This window comes from Vipera berus (assembly GCF_964194415.1).
Source record: "Vipera berus genome assembly, chromosome: 1".
NCBI classification, from domain to species: domain Eukaryota; kingdom Metazoa; phylum Chordata; class Lepidosauria; order Squamata; family Viperidae; genus Vipera; species Vipera berus.
In genome coordinates this window covers 223861294-223880907 of record NC_138202.1, presented here as the reverse complement: position 1 = coordinate 223880907, position 19614 = coordinate 223861294, and positions in this window count along the sequence as shown.

Below are 19614 nucleotides of genomic sequence, written 5' to 3'. Positions count from 1 at the left end.
ACAAGCAGCAAAGAGTATATAGCAGCAGCATCGTTATTGGTGTATTCTCCTTGTCTGTCTTTAAGAACATCCCAGCCAGGGTAGAGTCTCACATAACCTGATGGTTCCTGGCAGTGCCTGGTGGTGCTAATTAGGGTGAGCTCATAGACATGAGGTAAACAGGTACTGAGGCATGGCAGTTTGCTGCACACGGCCCCTTCGTATCCTTTATATGACCTCTATCTCTACCCACCCACCATTTCTTTTCTACTGGAGAGTCCAACCCAGTGGAGAAACCCTTGGAGGCAGGATCAGTGTGAGTTCTCTTCCTGCTTCTCCATCACTCTTCTCTTCCAAATGGCCCAAGAAGATCCCCCTTTCCTTCTTAGCAAAATCACCCAACAGTAATGGAAAATATTCTCTATTTTCTTCCTTTTTTCTGCATCTTTCCCTTTCCCTGGCTTGATCCCCTTGCTTCCTCAATGTAGAGCTTGTTGCTCATCCTTTCCATAATTCTAACAAATATTGGAGGCATTTCTTACTTAATGTAATTTTCATGCAGCCACGGAGGTTCATAGTGTTTGGAATGTGTGTTTACAGAAAGTGACAGATCATTAATCCAAGACTCTCTCTAGGCGTGACCTCAGTTACGGGCTCGCTAACAGTAATTTCTCAAGACTTCTGACTTCTCATCACGATGTTCCTTCTGCTTGTACAGTTGGTTGCACCTAATAAACTACATGGTAATAACCCTTCTATGTAACTTTGTCCTCTAAATTGATGTATAATCTGTCTAAGAATGACAATTCCTTTCAAGACACCCCCTGACAAAATCAGAGTTTAAATGAGATATTGTTGTTTGGTTGTCCACATTTAAATATTTAATTACATTCCGAACATTTTTATAGTTCTTTATATTATGAAATAAAATCTCCACATAGTAAGCCAAACACCGAGTAAGGTATTCTATTGGGCATCATTGACAATTACTGAACGAAAACAAAAGAAAACTGAATATTTCTTGTTCATATTCTTTGCTACTGTGTAATTGTTTAGTGTTCAGTTACAAGAATGAGAAGACGCATCAGATGCAAAATAAGGAGTTTGTGAGGAAACAATAACATTTCAGAATTAAGAAACCTAATCTGAGAACACATCTATTAACACAAAACTCCATTCCTGGTTTTCTTCCATCTCAGTAATCTAATTTAGGAAAGGAGAGACTTCCTCTTGATGCTGAAGCTTCTAAATGAGAAACTGGGGACTTATTTTGCATTATCTGAGGATCTATTAGCAGAACCTGGGTTATTTTCTATTTACCTTCAGCCTGTGGAGTTTTAGGTCTACATCTTGTCAGGTTTCAAGACTGAGCCACCAAGGCCTCTGAGAGAGACTTCTGACTCTCCATGGTTCTTCTGCTAGAACTCTTCTGGCCTAACCTTGCCTCAAAAACTCAATAAATTTCCAATCTGGATTTACTGCCTATAAAGATACTAATTTGGCCAGTCATGATCACTAGTTTTTCACAATCAGATTTCCAACAGTAAAAACCAGGTCAAGATTTATTTATATACTGTATGTTTATTTTTCATTTATTAGGTTTTGACAAACATACCTAATGCTCCTTTCTCCTCCTATTTTCCTCACAACCACAACTCTCTGAGGTGGGTTGGGCGGAGAGTGACTGGCCCAAAGTCAGCTTTCATCCATAAGGGAGGGCTAGAACTTACAGTCTCCTGGTTTCTAGGCCAGCACCTTCACCACTACACCAAACTGGCACAGGTTAACTCATAACATAATACTGGAGGAACAAGAAGATAATCATAAGGTTTGCCTGGTGCGCCAGTTGCGGCCCTATCTGGACCGGGATGCCTTGCGTACAGTCACTCATGTGCTCGTGACCTCTCGGTTAGACTACTGCAATGCTCTCTACATGGGGCTGCCCTTGAGGACCACTCGGAGGCTTCAACTGGTGCAGAATGCAGCTGCGCGAGTTGTGTTGGGGGTCTCCCGATACTCCCATGTTACACCTCTGCTCCGTGAGCTGCATTGGCTTCCAGTTGCCCTCCGGGTAAGATTCAAGGTGCTGGTGATGACCTATAAAGCCCTACATGGCATGGGTCCGGAGTACCTAAGGGAGCACCTGCGGCCGGCGTCAACTTCCCTCCGCCCAGTGCACTCCCACAGAGAGGGCCTCCTCAGGGTGCCACCTGTCAGAGAATGCCAACTGATGGCCCCCAGGGGGAGGGCATTCTCTGTGGGCGCGCCAGACCTTTGGAACCGTTTACCGGTTGAGCTCCGGATGGCTCCCGACCTTCGCTCCTTCCGACGTGATCTAAAAACTTATTTATTTGAACAAGCTGGCCTGGTCTGATGGGTTTGGGGTTTTAATTACTGTTTTTAATTAATTTATTGTATTTGTGCATAATTGTTTAATTTGCTTTTAATATTTGTATTTTGTACAAATATTGTACTACATCAATGGTCCTCAGGGGCCCACAAGGCTTATAAACTGCAGAAAGCCTTGCATTCCAGTGTTGACTTTTAGCAACCGTTCATGATTCTTATTACTTCATAAAGGTTCTTAAAATAATATATTAATAGTGGGAGTTCCCACTTCTTTGGTAGAGCAATTGTTCAGCTCAGGAAGTTACCTCTTGCACAAAATGGTATTTGGCATTCAGTAAACTTTATATGTGGTATGATTTTTTTCCTCACTCGCCAAACAGAATTCCATGGTGTTGTCGTACATCACTTTTGGTTTTGCTTTCAGTACAGATAGTCCTTGATTTATCATGGGTCGCTTAGTGACTGTTCAAAGTGGACCTCCCAAGAGCTACTTACAGCCAGTTTTGAAGTTACACCACTACAGTAACCCTGTAGCCATTCACCCTTATGATTGGCTGCAGAGTTGCGGCACTGCTCCCCTGCCTCTCCCTCCTCCATCCAGCCCCACCAGATTCCCTCAGGCCTTGGGCCTGCTCTCAGCGCAGCCAATTAGCTACCCAAGGGCTCAGAGGCTGCCAGTGTGCGTAAAACTGTTGCAGATTGCAGGACTCAGTCTGTTCCTCAGCCAGCTCCAAGACCCAGGAGCACCCAACATACCTTTCCATTTTTCTGCAGCTTCCGACAGAGGCGCCCCACTGATGCGAGACTCAGCTTTCCTACAAAGGTAGCCTTTGGCAGCCTCCTGCCATTCTGCAAGAAGATGCTAATGATCCTTTAGAAGGCTTCATTTTTAAGGAGGAGCAGTTTGCAGCTCTTAGATCTGAAGTGCCGTTTATCTGTCTTCCTATCTCCCTGGCTGTAATCCAATCAATCTTTGTTGGTGTTTGTTCACTGTTTGTGTTGGTGTGTGTTATTCACACTGTTGATGAATATCTGGCTTCATTATTGTTGATATAGGCAGATTACTAATTAATATCCTGCACTGACTTCTATTTTGTAGAAGCTCCCTGTGCTTTCCTTGTCTTCAGAGAAAGTGATATTCATTGTCGTCTCCGTTTCATTAGCTTCTGTCAGTCCAAGACAACCTAACAAGTCCATTTTTATTTATTTGTTTGTTTATTCATTTATTCATTCATTCATTTATATATTATGTTTTAAACCCTTCTCCCTCAAGGAAGGTCTCTTCTGTTTTTGTTTCTAGTTGAGACAGAAGCTTCTAATCTAAATCTCAAGGAAATAGGAGATCTTTTCTTGCTGGCTTATCTCCATGTTTTTGTTCAAATGATCTACAATTTCTTGGTTATCCTTTTCACTCTTACAACAGCAAAACAGATCATCAATATAAGTCAGGATCTAAGTCTATCTCTTGTTCTTGTATCTGGCATCAATTCTGCCTTATGTGAATCACTCTTTAAGTAGCATTGATTTTTCTTTTTGCGTTTCCAAACATGTGGTGTTTGCTTCAGCCCATAAATGCTGTTTTCCAACTTGCACAAAACTCTTTTCCAGGTTCTTTGATCCTGCTGCTTCTTGCATATATACATCTGCCTTCCTGTCTCCACACAATAAAGCTGTTTTGACCTCCAGGTATCAAACAACAATTCTAAGAAACATTTTATTTGATATGTGTTGCATCATACAGTAGATATAAAGGTTTTTATTCAAGTCATATACATGTTTAGCTTTTTACCATTGGAATAAACTTTACCATACTTTCTGAGAATATCCGTTGTTCCTTTTTGTACCCACATTTAATTGTGAAAACCCATTTGCCACATTTTTGGTAGCTCTTTGAAGAGATTCAGTACCGTATATACTTGAGTATAAGCCGAATTTTTCAGCCCACTTTTTGGGCTGAAAAATTCCACTTCGGCTTATACTCCAGTCAACAAAAAAACTTACCGAGGACTTGTGCGCGGCCGAGGCTTTGGTGCTTCCGGGATCGCACGCACCTCTCCCAAGCCACCGCCGTCCGGAGACCTGCCGAAGTTTGGGGAGGTTTGGGGAGGTGCGCGCCTCCCCAAACCTCCCCAAACGTCGGCAGGTCTCCAGACCTCCGCGCCCTGCCTGCCTGCTTCTTTCCGCAGCGGCCACACAGGGTATTCCTGTGTATTCAGGCTTGCAAAATGGCGGATCGAGCCTCTGCTGGCGGCAGAGGCTTGCAGAGCGCGGATCCAGCCTCCGCCGGTGGCGGAGGCTTGCAGAACGGCGGATCGGCTTATACTCGAGTCAATAACTTTTTCCAGTTTTTGGGGGTGAAATTGGGGGTCTCGGCTTATACTCGAGTCGGCCTATACTCAAGTATATACGGTATCTTCTCTCAGAGATTGTAGCAACTTCTTTCTTTTCAGTGTCTGTAATTTCTTCACAGTGTTTCCATGGAAAGATTGGTGTCACCTCCTGTCTGGTAAAAGGGGACTTCTTTGGGGTAATACCATTTTTTTCTTAACTCTGCATGAGAATCTGACATCTGTCTCAGGATCTTCACTTACCTCCTCCAGTTGCTGTATGTTTGAGTCGGTACTGAGGGTCACAGTTTATGCAGCTAGTCCTCGACTTATGACCACAATGGAGCCCAACATTTCTGTTGTTATGTGAGACATTTGTTAAGGGAATTTTGCCCCATTTTATGCTTTACTGCCACAGTTGTTAAGGGAATCATGGCAGTTGTTAAGTTAGGAACATGGTTGTTAAGTGAATCTAGCTTCTCCATTGACTTTGCTTGTCAGAAGGTCGCAAAAGGGGATCACTGACTTCGGGACACTGCAGCCATCATAAGTATGAACCATTTGCTAAGCATCCAAATTTTGTTTGTGTGACCATGGGAATCCTGTACTGGTCTTAAGTGTGAAAAACAGTCATAAATCACTTTTTCCAGTGCCGCTATAACTTTGAACAGTCACTATATTAACTGTTGTAAGTCAAGGACTACCTGAATTTGTTGTGAATGCTGCTTTCCCTGTTGAGTTTTCTAAATGGAATTCTGATATTTCATTAGTCTTTGCCCTTCATCTCTCATTAAAGTATGAGAGATATGTCAACGTTCTTTCTGACAGGGTCAGGAATTGCAGCCTATTCTTTATCTGATGAAGATGGTCCCTTCAATTCCGCAATCAGCTTGCTTTTCTTTTCTTCTGGATATATAAGAATGTGTCTTTGCTTTACATTTCATTTTGTTCCATTCTGTTAGTATAGCCTCTTTGTCTTTTATAGGCACTGCAGCCTCTTTTGGAAATAATGGCAGTCATGATTGCCTCATCCCAATATTGTTTTGGCAGGCCAGCCTCTGGGAGCATGCTTTTAGCCGTTTCCAAAAGAAAGGTCTTTCTGCCGCATCATATTGTTCTGGGATATAAAAAATTATTTCTTCATTCTTAGCCAGGTGTGAAGCCAGAAACAATATGATCTTCCCTCTTTTTCAGAAAAAGCGTTTAAATTGTTTACATTTCTTTCATTTTATTATTGTGCAGTTCCTTCCCTTCCCTTCCCTTCCCTTCCCTTCCCTTCCCTTCCCTTACTTTCCCTTTTTTCCCCTGTTTCCTTTCCTTTCCTTTCCTTTCCTTTCCTTTCCTTTCCTTTCCTTTCCTTTCCTTTCCTTTCCTTTCCTTTCCTTTCCTTTCCTTTCCTTTCCTTTCCTTTCCTTTCCTTTCCTTTCCTTTCCTTTCCTTTCCTCTCCTCTCCTCTCCTCTCCTCTCCTCTCCTCTCCTCTCCTCTCCTCTCCTCTCCTCTCCTTTCCTCTCCTCTCCTCTCCTTTCCTTTCCTTTCCTTTCCTTTCCTTTCCTTTCCTTTCCTTTCCTTTCCTTTCCTTTCCTTTCCTCTCCTTTCCTCTCCTCTCCTCTCCTTTCCTCTCCTTTCCTCTCCTCTCCTTTCCTTTCCTTTCCTTTCCTTTCCTTTCCTTTCCTTTCCTTTCCTTTCCTTTCCTTTCCTTTCCTTTCCTTTCCTTTCCTTTCCTTTCCTCTCCTCTCCTCTCCTCTCCTCTCCTCTCCTCTCCTCTTCCTTTCCTTTCCTTTCCTTTCCTTTCCTTTCCTTTCCTTTCCTTTCCTTTCCTTTCCTTTCCTTTCCTTTCCTTTCCTTTCCTCTCCTCTCCTCTCCTCTCCTCTCCTCTCCTCTCCTCTCCTCTCCACTCCTCTCCTCTCCTCTCCTCTCCTTTCCTTTCCTTTCCTTTCCTTTCCTTTCCTTTCCTTTCCTTTCCTTTCCTTTCCTTTCCTTTCCTTTCCTTTCCTTTCCTTTCCTTCTTTTCTTTCCTTTCCTCCCCCCCTTCTTTCCTTTGTGGCTAAAAAAGAAAAGAGCTTTGATGTTTTAATTCAAATATTCCTAATTTTGTATACATACATAACTATTGTGTTATTCCTTTTTGCAGTAAGAAATATGCAAAGCATAGAAAAGTAACAAGAAGTAGTAAACCAAAGAAATTATAGGTATAGCAGAAGAAAGAAATGGAAATAAAGTTAAATCTAGTTTTTACCAAATCATTCATTGTAATTCTTTATATTGGCCAGCTTTGTAAATGAGCCTTGGATTCACTATCTCCACGAACCACTTAATATTTTACATTAGCCTTTCTATTTATTAGAAAATTGCATTGGAGAATTCTAGGAGCTGTAAATTTCAATAGAGAAAGAAATTTCAGTTTGTGTATGGAAACCATGTTGTGGAAATTCATACTTCCCAGAATGGTATAATCTAGTTTTTAATTTATTTATTTTTAAATATCAAAATGTCTATACATTGGGGAAATACATACACACACACACACATGCACACAAACACACACATTTATAAATATACATACATAGATACATACGTATGTAGATCTTTGGTCATTCGGGTTTTTCCCCACGTAGAATTGGAGGTATCAGGGCAACGTTTCGACGAAATCTCATCCGTCATCCTCAGGCTGGTGACTTCAGCTTCGTTCTTCTGGGAGAAGTGTGTGATAGTGGCTGTTTTTTCTTCTTTTTTAAACTGCCAGAGGGGGTGTGTTCTGTGGGAGGAGGCTTGGCTGTGTTCTGATGGGGTGGAGGTGTGCTCTGATTGGGTGGGGGCTTAGCTGTGTTCTGATTGGGTGGGAGTGTGTTTTGAATGGGGGCTGTGTTCTGATTGGGTGGGGATGTGTTTTGAGTGGATGGGCTGGTCTCAGCTGCCAGCCTTAGACCTGAACTGGTGAGTTGTGCTGCTTTTGTTCGGCTCCGTGTTTGTGGTGGTGCCATGTTTTTATAGTGGGTGTCAGTTTGCTTATTGTGTGGTTTGGAGGGGTTTAAAGTGGCTAATGTTGCAACTGTAGTTAGGTTTCTGTTTTGTGGTTGTGTGTCGTTATCGTTGTGGGTTTGGATTTGCTTTTTGAATGGTTGTGTGGTGGTGATGTCATGTGATGTTATCATGAGTTTGGGTCTGGTATCATTCTTGGTGGTTGGGACTCGTCTGTCAATCAAGGTGGGTTTCCAAATGGCTGGTAGGTGAGAGGTATCATCTCGTTTGTTCATGCTGTGGGGGTGTTTTTCTATCTCAATGGCTTCTCTGATTATTCTGTTGTTAAAATGTTCAATTTTGGCGATAGTTCTGGTTTTTTTAAAATCAATTTCGTGTCCTGTGGCTTTAAAGTGTTGGAACAGGGATGAAGTTTGTTCTCCCTTTCTGAATGAGTTCCTGTGCTCTTCAATGCGTGCACTTATTCTTCTGTTGGTCTGTCCGATGTATGTGGTGGGGCAGGTGGTGCATGGGATTTCGTATACTCCTTGGTTTTCTAACCCAATTATGTCTTTGGGGTTTCTTAGGATGGTGGATATTTTTCTATCTGTGCAGAATGCTGTTTTGATGTTGTGTTTTTGGACGATCTTGCTGATTCTGTCTGTGGTCCCTTTTAAGTATGGGAGGAGGGCTTTGCCATTTTCTTGTTCTCTGTCTTGGATTTTTGTGGGTGTCTCTCTTTGGATTAAGTTGGTAATCATGTTTCTTTGGAATCCGTTGGCTGTTAGTACATTAGTGAGAGGATTAACTCCGTAGCCAAGACACTCATCTCCAGAACAAAACATCTAGCTGATGAACAACACCTAAAAACCAAACTACACACTCTCAAAAAGCAAATCCAAACTCACAGCGATAACGACACACAACCACAAAACAGAAACCTAACTACAGCTGCAACATTAGCCACTTTAAACCCCTCCAAACCACACAATAAGCAAACTGACACCCACTATAAAAACATGGCACCACCACAAACACGGAGCCGAACAAAAGCAGCACAACTCACCAGTTCAGGTCTAAGGCTGGCAGCTGAGACCAGCCCATCCACTCAAACACATCCCCACCCAATCGGAACACAGCCCCCATTCAAAACACACTCCCACCCAATCAGAACATAGCTAAGCCCCCACCCAATCAGAGCACACCTCCACCCCATCAGAACACAGCCAAGCCTCCTCCCACAGAACACACCCCCTCTGGCAGTTTAAAAAAGAAGAAAAAACAGCCACTATCACACACTTCTCCCAGAAGAACAAAGCTGAAGTCACCAGACTGAGGATGACGGATGAGATTTCGTCAAAACGTTGCCCTGATACCTCCAATTCTACGTGGGGAAAAACCCGAATGACCAAAGATCTACATACAAGTACCCGCGAAAACCTCAGAAAACACATACATACGTACATATATACAACATATGAAATCATGTGTAGGACACCAACAGTTACTCCATGTTAGATGGGCAGCCAATAAATTTGATAAATAAAAAAATAACAGTGATATTTTTGGCAATTGCTTGCAAAAATAAATTATCAAGGAGAAACGTATACAAAAATGTGTATATAGTTTTGCACATTCACCAGCCCTCAGTGAGCTTTGTGGGCTACCAAGAATTTTCCTGCAGTAGGTTCACTATTTTCCCACTGGTTCCATTTGGATTCTATTGCCATAGTTTCTAAGGGAGCTTCCACCTAGGTTCCAAACTCCTATTTCAGAAATATTTTTTTCCACAACTAGAAGTTGAGGTAGAGGGATTATTTTTAAAGTCTTTCTTTCTGTTTCCTTTCATCTTTTCCCGCATGCTCTGGTGTGATGTTTTTAAACAACCTCTTTTTAAAAAGCTCCCATTTTATTTTTTGAATAAGTGGGTGGGCGTTTCTTCACGTTGTATTACTTAGAGGAATTTTCATGATTTTAGCGGAGCCCTTTCACATTCTGTCATTTTGGCATATTTTAACGTCCCCGGCATTTGTTTGAGAGGAGTGGGTGGGGAGGGGAAGGGGAGGCTTAATAGGCTGGTTGGCTTTGTCTGGATTTGTGCTGCAGTGTTTTTCCTCCAATAATGATTCTGCTTTGCTTTGCTTTCTGGTCTTTTGTTATATCTTGGCAGGCCTGTTCACAAATGAATTAAGCATATATTACTTAAGCCAATTTTCTCTCATACAAACTGGATATTACTGATTTGTGTCTGACAATGGAAATATTTAAAAAAGAGTCCAAGATCAGGGGATATGCCAAACAGTTCTAACATTTCTGTGGCATGATGCCTTAAAAGTGATACATCTCACTTCCAGTTCTTCAATTAAGAAGAAGCAGCAGCTCAAATAGGCATTCACAAAGTCTAAGTAAGTGTGGAGGATGTTGGAGATATGCAGTGATGACCAGATGTCCAGTGATGTCCTTCATATGTGAAACCCCCCCCTGACTTTACCCCAAAGATCAAAAGTGGTTACAACCCTTTGCAGTCATGGCCTCCTTTTGACAATCATCATCTGATCTGAGGAAGGCAGCAACTGGGTGAGGAACTTGGTAGTCCAAACCCAACAAAACAACTCCACAGATAAACATAGGTTCCATATCACTGCTTAACACTGGAAGTATTTTCTTTTAACACTCCCAATAACAAAAGAACAAGAGCAGACACAAAAGGGTGTTGTGATTTGCCAAAAAAGGATCTAGAGAACACCAGGGGAAATGGCCAGGCAGTATTTGGAGGCCTAAATACAGGGAGACTTTAGAGATATCAAGCTAGAACAAGTATATTTACCTATTTCAAAAAAAGGGGAGGGGGATACAGTCCTATGAAAATCCATAATGAGCAAGATCCAGTCTCATTTCTGGTCACAAGTCATTATGTGTAAGAGGAAAAAAATCATATCAAACTAAAAAGGTTTATTGGCTGGATATCCACAAAGACCAAAAAAAAAAAAAAAGATTTACAACCTGGAAAAATGGATGTAGAAGAAAAGGCAGACCTGGAGGTTGGAGTAAAATGCGTCATTAGTTTAGAGCCCTTGCATTGCCACAAGAGATCAAATCCCCTTGAATTCTGTTGATCCTTATCTAACGCCAAGTTAGTGCTGTCAGTTGACAAGATTCTTGTGTATAGGCTTCAACAACTCATTATTGCTGCACCCTACATTAGATTGCTCTTGACATTAGATTATGATGAGAAACACAAAGTAGGCTGAGATTTGAATATTATATGGGAAGTTTTTAATAAATAAATAAATAAATATTAAAGTGGAGAAATTAAAATGTCTCACTTTAGTCTCAGACAAAGGAATAAAATATGAAAGATAAACAATGAGATGGAGGGCAGCTACCTCAAGATCTGATCAACCTCAGTAAGGACTATTTCTTCATGATAATGTGTGATATTCCTATTGTGTACTCCCATTAAAAACATGTGCTGCCAAATAGGTGCGTAACTCCATATCTGCATACAGAGAAAAATTCAAGGGTCTCTCAGGCATCCAGGCCACAGCTGTTCATCTGACTGGGAAATATTTCTGAATTGGAGACCAATTCAGTACAGAAAGTGGCACCTCATACAAAGCTCCCTCTATGCAGTGTGAGGTAGTGAATAGCCCAACGAAGAGACCATGTCATGTTCTGACATGAAACAAACAAAACAAAATTTTATAAAGAAATAATTGAAAATGGACAGTTTGCCTGCTCAGAATTCTTTAAGAACCAAAAGAGAGACGGGGGGGGGGGGAGGAAGAGGGAGAGAGATTTGATTGTTTGATTGTATTTGTTTGGAGGTTTATGAAAGCCTTAAGAAATCTCTGGAGAATGATTCCAGGTTACATGTCCAGTTCCCGCTGGCCAAATGAAGGGGCTAATGACTCGAGGCCTACTTAAAATGTGACATAACAAAGCATTAAATGGGCCAGCCCTCTGAAGTGTTCTCAACCTCATAATTCAAAATGAAATGCAGTTCATTTTGCTTTGTTGTAGCCTTATTTGCTGTCATGTTGAACATATATGAGTTTTGCAAATGTATCTTTCAGCCTGCCTAAGTCCATTTGCAAATACCTGCTTTCCAAGGTGAGATTTAGCTTTTTTTGAATATGGAAGAATAGCCTTATGGATCAGAAATTATTCTTCTCTCACCCCTCCCTTATGGTTTTCATAAAGCAATTTTCTTATTATTACCTAAATTAAATAATCTCATGTTGCATATCAGACTGAAAGTAATTAAGGGATTTAATACTATTTTAATGGCAGTTAGAAAGGACTCATATGACTTTTAAAAAGAATACATAAGAAAATTCAGAACGATAAAAATATCAAAATGCTCTCTTATTTCTCCCTTCCACTTGTATACATATTTGTATACATTTTTGGACTGACGAATTCTATCACAAAATAGAAGAGTGAACACTGAAAAATAATTGCATTTTGGGTCAAGACGTACAAATTAATTAGATCAGCATTAAAATGTGAATGTTTTACATGTTTCCCCTGCCTCTAGAGTAGCCCTAGAGAAGGTGTAGAGGGGTAGGCAACGTTGGCTCTTTTATGATTTGTGGACTTCAACTCCCAGAATTCCTGAGCCAGCAATTGCTGCTCAGGAATTCTGGAGTTGAAGTCCACGAGTCATAAAAGAGCCAAGGTTGCCTACCCCTGGTGTAGAGTATGGGTAGCAAACTTGATCATGTCACGTCATGTATCTTGACATATCGTGACTGTTTTGCCTTTGCAGAGCTGGGGTGGACGTGGCCTGCACGTGACACATCCTGCCAGTGGTGGGATTCAAATATGTGAACAACCGGTTCTCTGTGTGGATGCCACTTCCAGAAGTCCTTTCCATAGAAACCTAGTCTATCCTTAGCCACAGAAGCCAGCTGGAATGTCTTTGGAACAGCCCTTCTCTCTCAGCCCAGCCAACCTCTGAAAGTAATAATAAAAGATCCTCAGAATTAAATACATTATTCCAATTACAGGGCCTACCCTCTCAACCAATGGTTTCCATTTTTAAATTATCCTCAGAAAACAAAAGAAGAACAACAGATAGTGGAAGGAAGGAAGGAAGGAAGGAAGGAAGGAAGGAAGGAAGGAAGGAAGGAAGGAAGGAAGGAAGGGAGGAAAGAGGGGGCGGAGGAGGAGGAAAAAGAAGAAGGAGAAGAAGAGGAAGAAGAAGGAGGAGAAGAAGAAGAAAAAGAAAGAAGGGAAAGAGAAAGAAAGAAAGAAAGAAAGAAAGAAAGAAAGAAAGAAAGAAAGAAAGAAAGAAAGAAAGAAAGAAAGAAAGAAAGAAGGAAAGAAAGAAAGAAAGAAAGAAAGAGAAAGATTTACAAGTTGGTTTAGAAATTGAAACGACTTACTGTCTTTGTTTCCTTTTCCATTCATCTCAGGAGCCAAGTCTTGCTTGCAGTGGGATTTCTGAAATCTGCAATACGGGACCCCAGTCTACATTTTCACAGCAAGTGGGACCCCTAAAATGAAAAGCAAAGAAGGTAATGATTTTCCCAGGTTTTTCTCCACAGATGGTTCAGAAATGAAAGCAGTTCTATAAAGCTCATTTGGCAGCTAAACAAAAAGGGATTTTCTGCTTTATCCCTGGTTAGTAATGTGAAAAAGTTTTATGACCCAGCTGCTGCTGAGAACTTTAGTATTGTGTAATTATCTGAATTAAAAGAGCAGCAATCGTTTTAGCTTTTTCTACAGTTTTTCTACTGGGGGGCGGGGGAGAATAAGCTGATGTGATTTGGGGAGATTGCTTGAACTGTAGCTACTGGAAGGCCAGTTAAGCCTTGCTCTTTATCAACCACTGGGGAAGGATGGTGGGAGCTGCAGATGGTGCGAGATTCAGGTGTTGGGTTTTGTTTTTTATCATATAGTTTTGGGTGTTATAGTTTTATTGTTTCTTTAGCCACCCAGAGTTCTTTGAAGACAGGTGGCCACACATTTTTTAAATAAATAAACAAACAAACAAACACATTTTTTAAATGAATGAATGAATGAATGAATGAATGAATGAATGAATGAATGAATGAATGTTCACTAAGCTCCTTCTGGGAGTCTTAGTGGATTTTTGATACCACTACCTTGAATCAGCTATATTTTATGCAACAGCCAGTTTGGTCTAGTAGTGCAGGAGTATCCACCCTTGTGAACTTCAACTCCCAGAACTCCCTAGGCAGCATGGGTAGCTGGGGAATTCTGGGAGTTGAACTGTTGTGTACTGGGTTCTTTGTTGCAAGCAGGAGACGAGGCAAGAGAGTTCAGGCAGGAACATGATTTATTGAATGCAGGAACTGAACTAGCAACCAAGGCTTCTACGCAGCTATTTATACTGTTGGCCACTAGGCGGCAGCCAATAGGTTTGAAGGAGCCTATCACTGCCCTAGGCCTAACCAATGGTGGTCCTGGAGACTGCTTGTCTGAGAAGCCAGTGACCATTACACAGGCTCCCTGATTAAGCAGTCTTAAACAGCATTCAAAGACACGTGGTGCAGTTCAAGTGAAACAGGTCCAATACATTACATGAAGTCCACAGGTATTAAAGCTGTCAAACTTGGACACCCCTGTTCTAGTGGTTTAGGTGCTGGATTAGAAGTTGGAAAACCATGAGTCCTTGCTGAGCATGGAAGCCACTCGCTCTTCTTCTGCTCTAGGAAGAAAGCAGTGAGAAGTCACTTCTGAAAATGTTACCACAAAAGCTGTAGGGATGTGTCTGTGTAGTCACCAGGAGTGAGTTCAGACTGATAGGCCATAACAATTTTATATAGGTAGTCCTTGTTTGAAGTTACAATGGACCTCCCCGGGGCTACTTACAACTCAGATTCAAATTTAGAACATCTAGCCTTCCCCTCCACAGTCACGTGATCACATTTTAAGCACCGAGCAACCATCCTGCATATATGGCTGTTTGCAGCCTCCTGCAATCATGTGGCCACAATTTACTATACTTTTTGCTAGAAATTGCCATTTACTTCCGTTTTCCCCATCTAGTGCCATAGTTGGTACAATCCCAGATCCAGAAGGCCCCATACCAGGGGTGGGATTCAAATATGTGAACGACCGGTTGTCTGTGTGGATGCTTCTTCTAGAAGTCCATTCTGGGCCTAGGGAACAAAAAATTATCTACCAGTTCTGCTGAAGTGGTGCGAACCGGCTGAATCCCACCACTGCTTCAACCCTCAGGTAAAATCTGTTGTTCCTCATCCAGGCCCCCACAGCCTGCAGACACTAAGATAAGACATCAAAGGCATTGCTTGGTTTGCCAGGGGTAGAAATATACAGGTATTCCTCTACTAGAAACCACAGATGAGCCCAAAATTTCTGTTTTGAAATGTGAAACATCTGTTAAGTGAGTTTTGCCCCATTTTATGACCTTTCTTGCCACAGTTGTTAAGTGAATCACTGCAGTTGTTCAGTTAGTAACATGGTTGTTAAGTGAATCTGGTTCCTCCATTGACTTTGCTTGTCAGAAAGTCACAAAAGATGATCACATGACCCCAGGACACTGCAACTGTCATAAATACGAGTCAGTTGACAAGTGTATGAATTTTGATCATATGACCATGGGGATGCTGCAGTGGTCATAAGTAGTGGTGAGAGTCAAATATGTGAACAACCGGTTCTCTGTGTGGATGCCGCTTCTGGAAGTCTGGGCCTGGGCAACAAAAAATTAGCTACTGGTTCTGCTGAAGTGGTGCGAACTGGCTGAATCCCACCACTTGTCATAAGTGTGAAAAATAAGTCACTTTTTTCCAGTGCTGTTCTAATTTAGAATGGTCACTAAGTGAACTGTTGTAAGTCTGTACAGATCATCCCATGGTAATGAATGACCTCACCCAGCAGCTTCAGGTAGATGTTAAACAGGAGCAGAAAGAGTATTGAATCCTGTGGTAGCTTATGTAGTAGAAAGTGCTGCGGGGTATGTATACATTTCTCTATTCTGCTCCCTCTGTCTCTCTATCTCTAAGAGGCTCTAAAGAGTCATAAGTCTTCGTTTATATGTAACTTGGGAGTGGGGACTATAAAATATAAGACAGTACAAAGAATTTCATACATGTTAAAACTAAGCCAGATTTGAATAACATTATTGTAAGAGAATTGTAATGCAACTAGATAAGTGCTTGTATTTCCTGAAGATGAGAAAACTATTTTTTTTTAAAAGGAAACAGCTGTTCAGTGAAACCCAGGTTGTTGCTGGCAATCCGGAGACACCAACACTAAGCAAGCACCAAATTGCCATCTGTCTTATTTATAATAGAAATGGATGTTCCTTCATCCTCAATTCTTAGGAATAAATTTTGACAGTTTCAAAATTTTGGAATATTAACCAAAGGAGCGCTTTTGAGAAAGGGGATACTGGACAATATTTCTGGAGGCAGTTAATGATTTTCGAGAAGACAGCAGCAGACATTGTTATTTTTCTGGGTGACTGGGTCTTTGTTTTAACTAAGTTAGGACTTCCACTATACTGTAGTTCTCATGTGTTTCCTAGCTCAAAATGATGGAAAACTGAAATTGGGCAGTGTGGCAGGAAGGCTATGCAGAAATGGGAAAGGACTTCAGTGGTACATGTGACCTTGAGCCAAAGGCTACGCTAGTTCACAGGACGTCCTTCGGTCAGAATCATTGAACCATAGGAGCTTTAGTTCATATCTTAATTGCAGAACAAGAGAGTTTTGGATCTATAGTCTGCACTCATGATGACTGATCATCATTGTAAAATAAGATACGGGGAATGCAGCTACTTTATGCCAAGCAACTGAATTCAGCAATCCAGTAAGAGCGTCCTGCATCCAGAATACTACAGTTCAAGTGATGGTTCCTCACTTTCTTCTTTTCTTCTCTGTAATAATCAATTAGTAATGAATGTATGTGGCAATGCATATTCCACCCCTTAACATTTACATGCTGTATCATGAATCTTGCATTGTGATGTCAATCCATACCTTTCTGTGCATTGTGGGAGTCATGGTTAGGAATGGACCTCTGTGGTATGCCTTCTGTTCTTTCAAAGGTTGGAGGACAAAATGGAGATGGAGAAGGTGATTTCAAAGGAAGTAATTTAAAATCACCTGCTTAGATGAGGAGGAGAGTCCAGTAGTTTTCTGACACCTCTACAAATGAAAAGGCTAGCCTGGATCAAATCTTTTTTGACCAATTGAGTTTAAACTCACTTCATCCTATCAACTCAGTTTGTGTGTGTGTGTCCTACAAATGATAAGTCTAGGGGCATGGGATGATATAACAATTTCATCTGAAGGAATAGGACTGAAATGTTTCTTTTTCTCTGTGGGGTGTGTTTGTTTTAAACTCAAAAGCACCAGGTCTATCAATATATTCATAATGCACTTACTTTGGATTTTGTTTTATTTTTTAAAAGGGTCACAAAAGTGAGATAACATAGGGTCCATTGGCCACAGATTCACCATCCGTACCAAAGAATCAAGAAGTAGTCATCCATTGCATTCTTGCAGAATAGGGGAATAAAACTAAAGTAAATGCAAAGATATAAAAACCTCAGGCAACTAAATCTAAATGACATCATAAATGCCAATATTCTTCAAAAAGAAAAAGATTTTTTTTAAAAAAGAGCAGAAATACACTTTTGTTGCTGCTGAACAGCAAAATCTGTAGCACAGTTCCAAGGTCACTGTGAGATATCTTAAAACTGGTATTAAGAGTTCTACTTTATGTCTACACAAAACTCAGTACTTTTGAGTTTAGGGAAATTTATGTTAGCATAAGTGCCCAAGTTGAACTCCTAAACCAGGGAAAAGAAGCTTACATACATAGGTTGTCCTCAACTTATGACCACAAGTGGGTCCAAATTTTTTGTTGCTAAGTGATACATTTTTGCCCATTTTGCCATTTTTGTGCCACAGTTGTTAAGTGCAGTTGTTAAGTTAGTCACACGATTAAGTGAAACTGACTTCCCCATTTTTCCAGTGCTGTTGTAATTTTGAATGGTCACTAAATGAACCATTGTAAGTCAAGGACTACCTGAATATACTTTATAGACTTCAAAAGTCTTCAGCTGACCTTGGTTGATGTCAAAACATCTAGGCAGAATTTTTAGTACTTGGAGAGGACACCAGAAAAGTCAGGATTCTACACTAGACCAGATAGTTAAAACACAAACAAAAAACTCTACAGAAGCCAGTGGCCAACTACTTCCATATTGTTGCCTAGAAAAAACACACACACAGGTCCATGAAATCCCAGCAACCAAACTTGACTCAGAATCTTTGTCCTTTAAAATATACTATGTATACACAGGGACACGGTGGCTCAGTGGGTTAGGACACTGAGCTTGTCGATCAGAAGGCCGGCAGTTTGGCGGGTCGAATCCCGAGTGCCGCGTAACAGAGTGAGTGCCTGTTACTCGTCCCAGCTTCTGCCAACCTAGCAGTTCGAAAGCACGTAAAAATGCAAGTAGAAAAATAGGGACCACTACGGTGGGAAGGTAACAGCGTTCGGTGTGCCTTTGGCGTCCAGTCATGTGGCCACATGACCATGGAGATGTCTTCGAACAAGTACTGGCTCTTCGGCTTTGAAACGGAGATGAGCACCGGCCCCTAGAGTCAGAATCGACTAGCACGCATGTGCGGGGGAACCTTTACCTTTACCTTTACACACTATATAATATTTTTTATAAATCCAATACCCTTCAGGTATTATTACTTTATAATACACCAGAAGTGCTCCTAAGAGCCAAAACTGTGCATTGAACATAGGAGTGTCTGTATGTGTCTTAGCGATGCCCTTATTGTTTGTGGTCCACTGCAATTTTAAAGATTCCCCCTGTAAAGGAGAATTAAAATTGCAGTTCTGCAGCCTAACATTACCTATTGTATAGGTAGCCCTCAACTTATGACTTCTCTGGAGCCCCAAATTCATGTTGCTGAGCCATTTGATAAGTGAATTTTGCCCATTTTATGACCTTTCTTGCCATAGCTGTTAAGTGAATCACTGCAGTTGTTAAGTTAATAATAAGTGAATCCGGCTTCCCCATTGACTTTGCTTGTCAGAGGATTGCAAAAGCTGATCACATGACCCTGGTACACTGCAACTGTCATAAATATGAATCAGTTGCCAAGCGTCTGAATTCTGATCATGTGATCATGGGGATGCTGCAACAGTCATAAGAGTGAAAAACTGTTGTTTTTCAGTGCCATTGTAACTTCAAATGGTCACTAAATGAACTGTTGTAAATCCAGGACTAATTGTATTTGTGGGGATAGTGGTTCACCCAATGAGGAAGGACTGAGAGATGCAGCAACGTGTGGGAAAATCTTCCTTTATATTGGGATCACTGAGAGAGGATTCTTTGAATGAGGCCAGAGGGAGGGAGTTGCAGAAATTGAGAGCACTAAGAAAGTAATAGATCCTATAGATCACATTTTCAATATGTTCTTTAACCATTGCATTGCAACTGGGATTTTTTTGTCTACGAAATGAGCAACAGGGGTGTGTTCTAGCCACTTAACAGCAGCGTGAGCATCAGTTGGATGGCTTTCAGAAAGTATTCATAAAGACACCATTAATTAACCTAATAAATGGCTGACGTGAAGAATTAATTAGTTCCCGGATGCTTCAATGGATGCTTTAATAGGGAATTCTTAAAGTGTTCCTTGATTGAAAGCTAATGTTCTCCTAATGAGTAACATACATACCTGACAATGCTATTAAGCCCAGGCAGAGTAATGCCTAATGTGATAAAGAGTCTATCAACTCATACGTAGAAATGAATTTGTTCCATTAGGTGTTTTATATAAATATAGAGGGGTTTTTTTCCAGTCGTGAGAGATTTGCAGAAAAAATGTCAGCAGAAGTATATGTGTATTGCTCTAATAAACACACATCCAAAAACAAAGGCAGAAAAAACAGCAATAAAGCTAGCCTTGCCCTGCTTATGTCCTTCATGGGAAATAAAGAAGACTGAAAGTTATAAAAACATTTGCAGAAATGTAT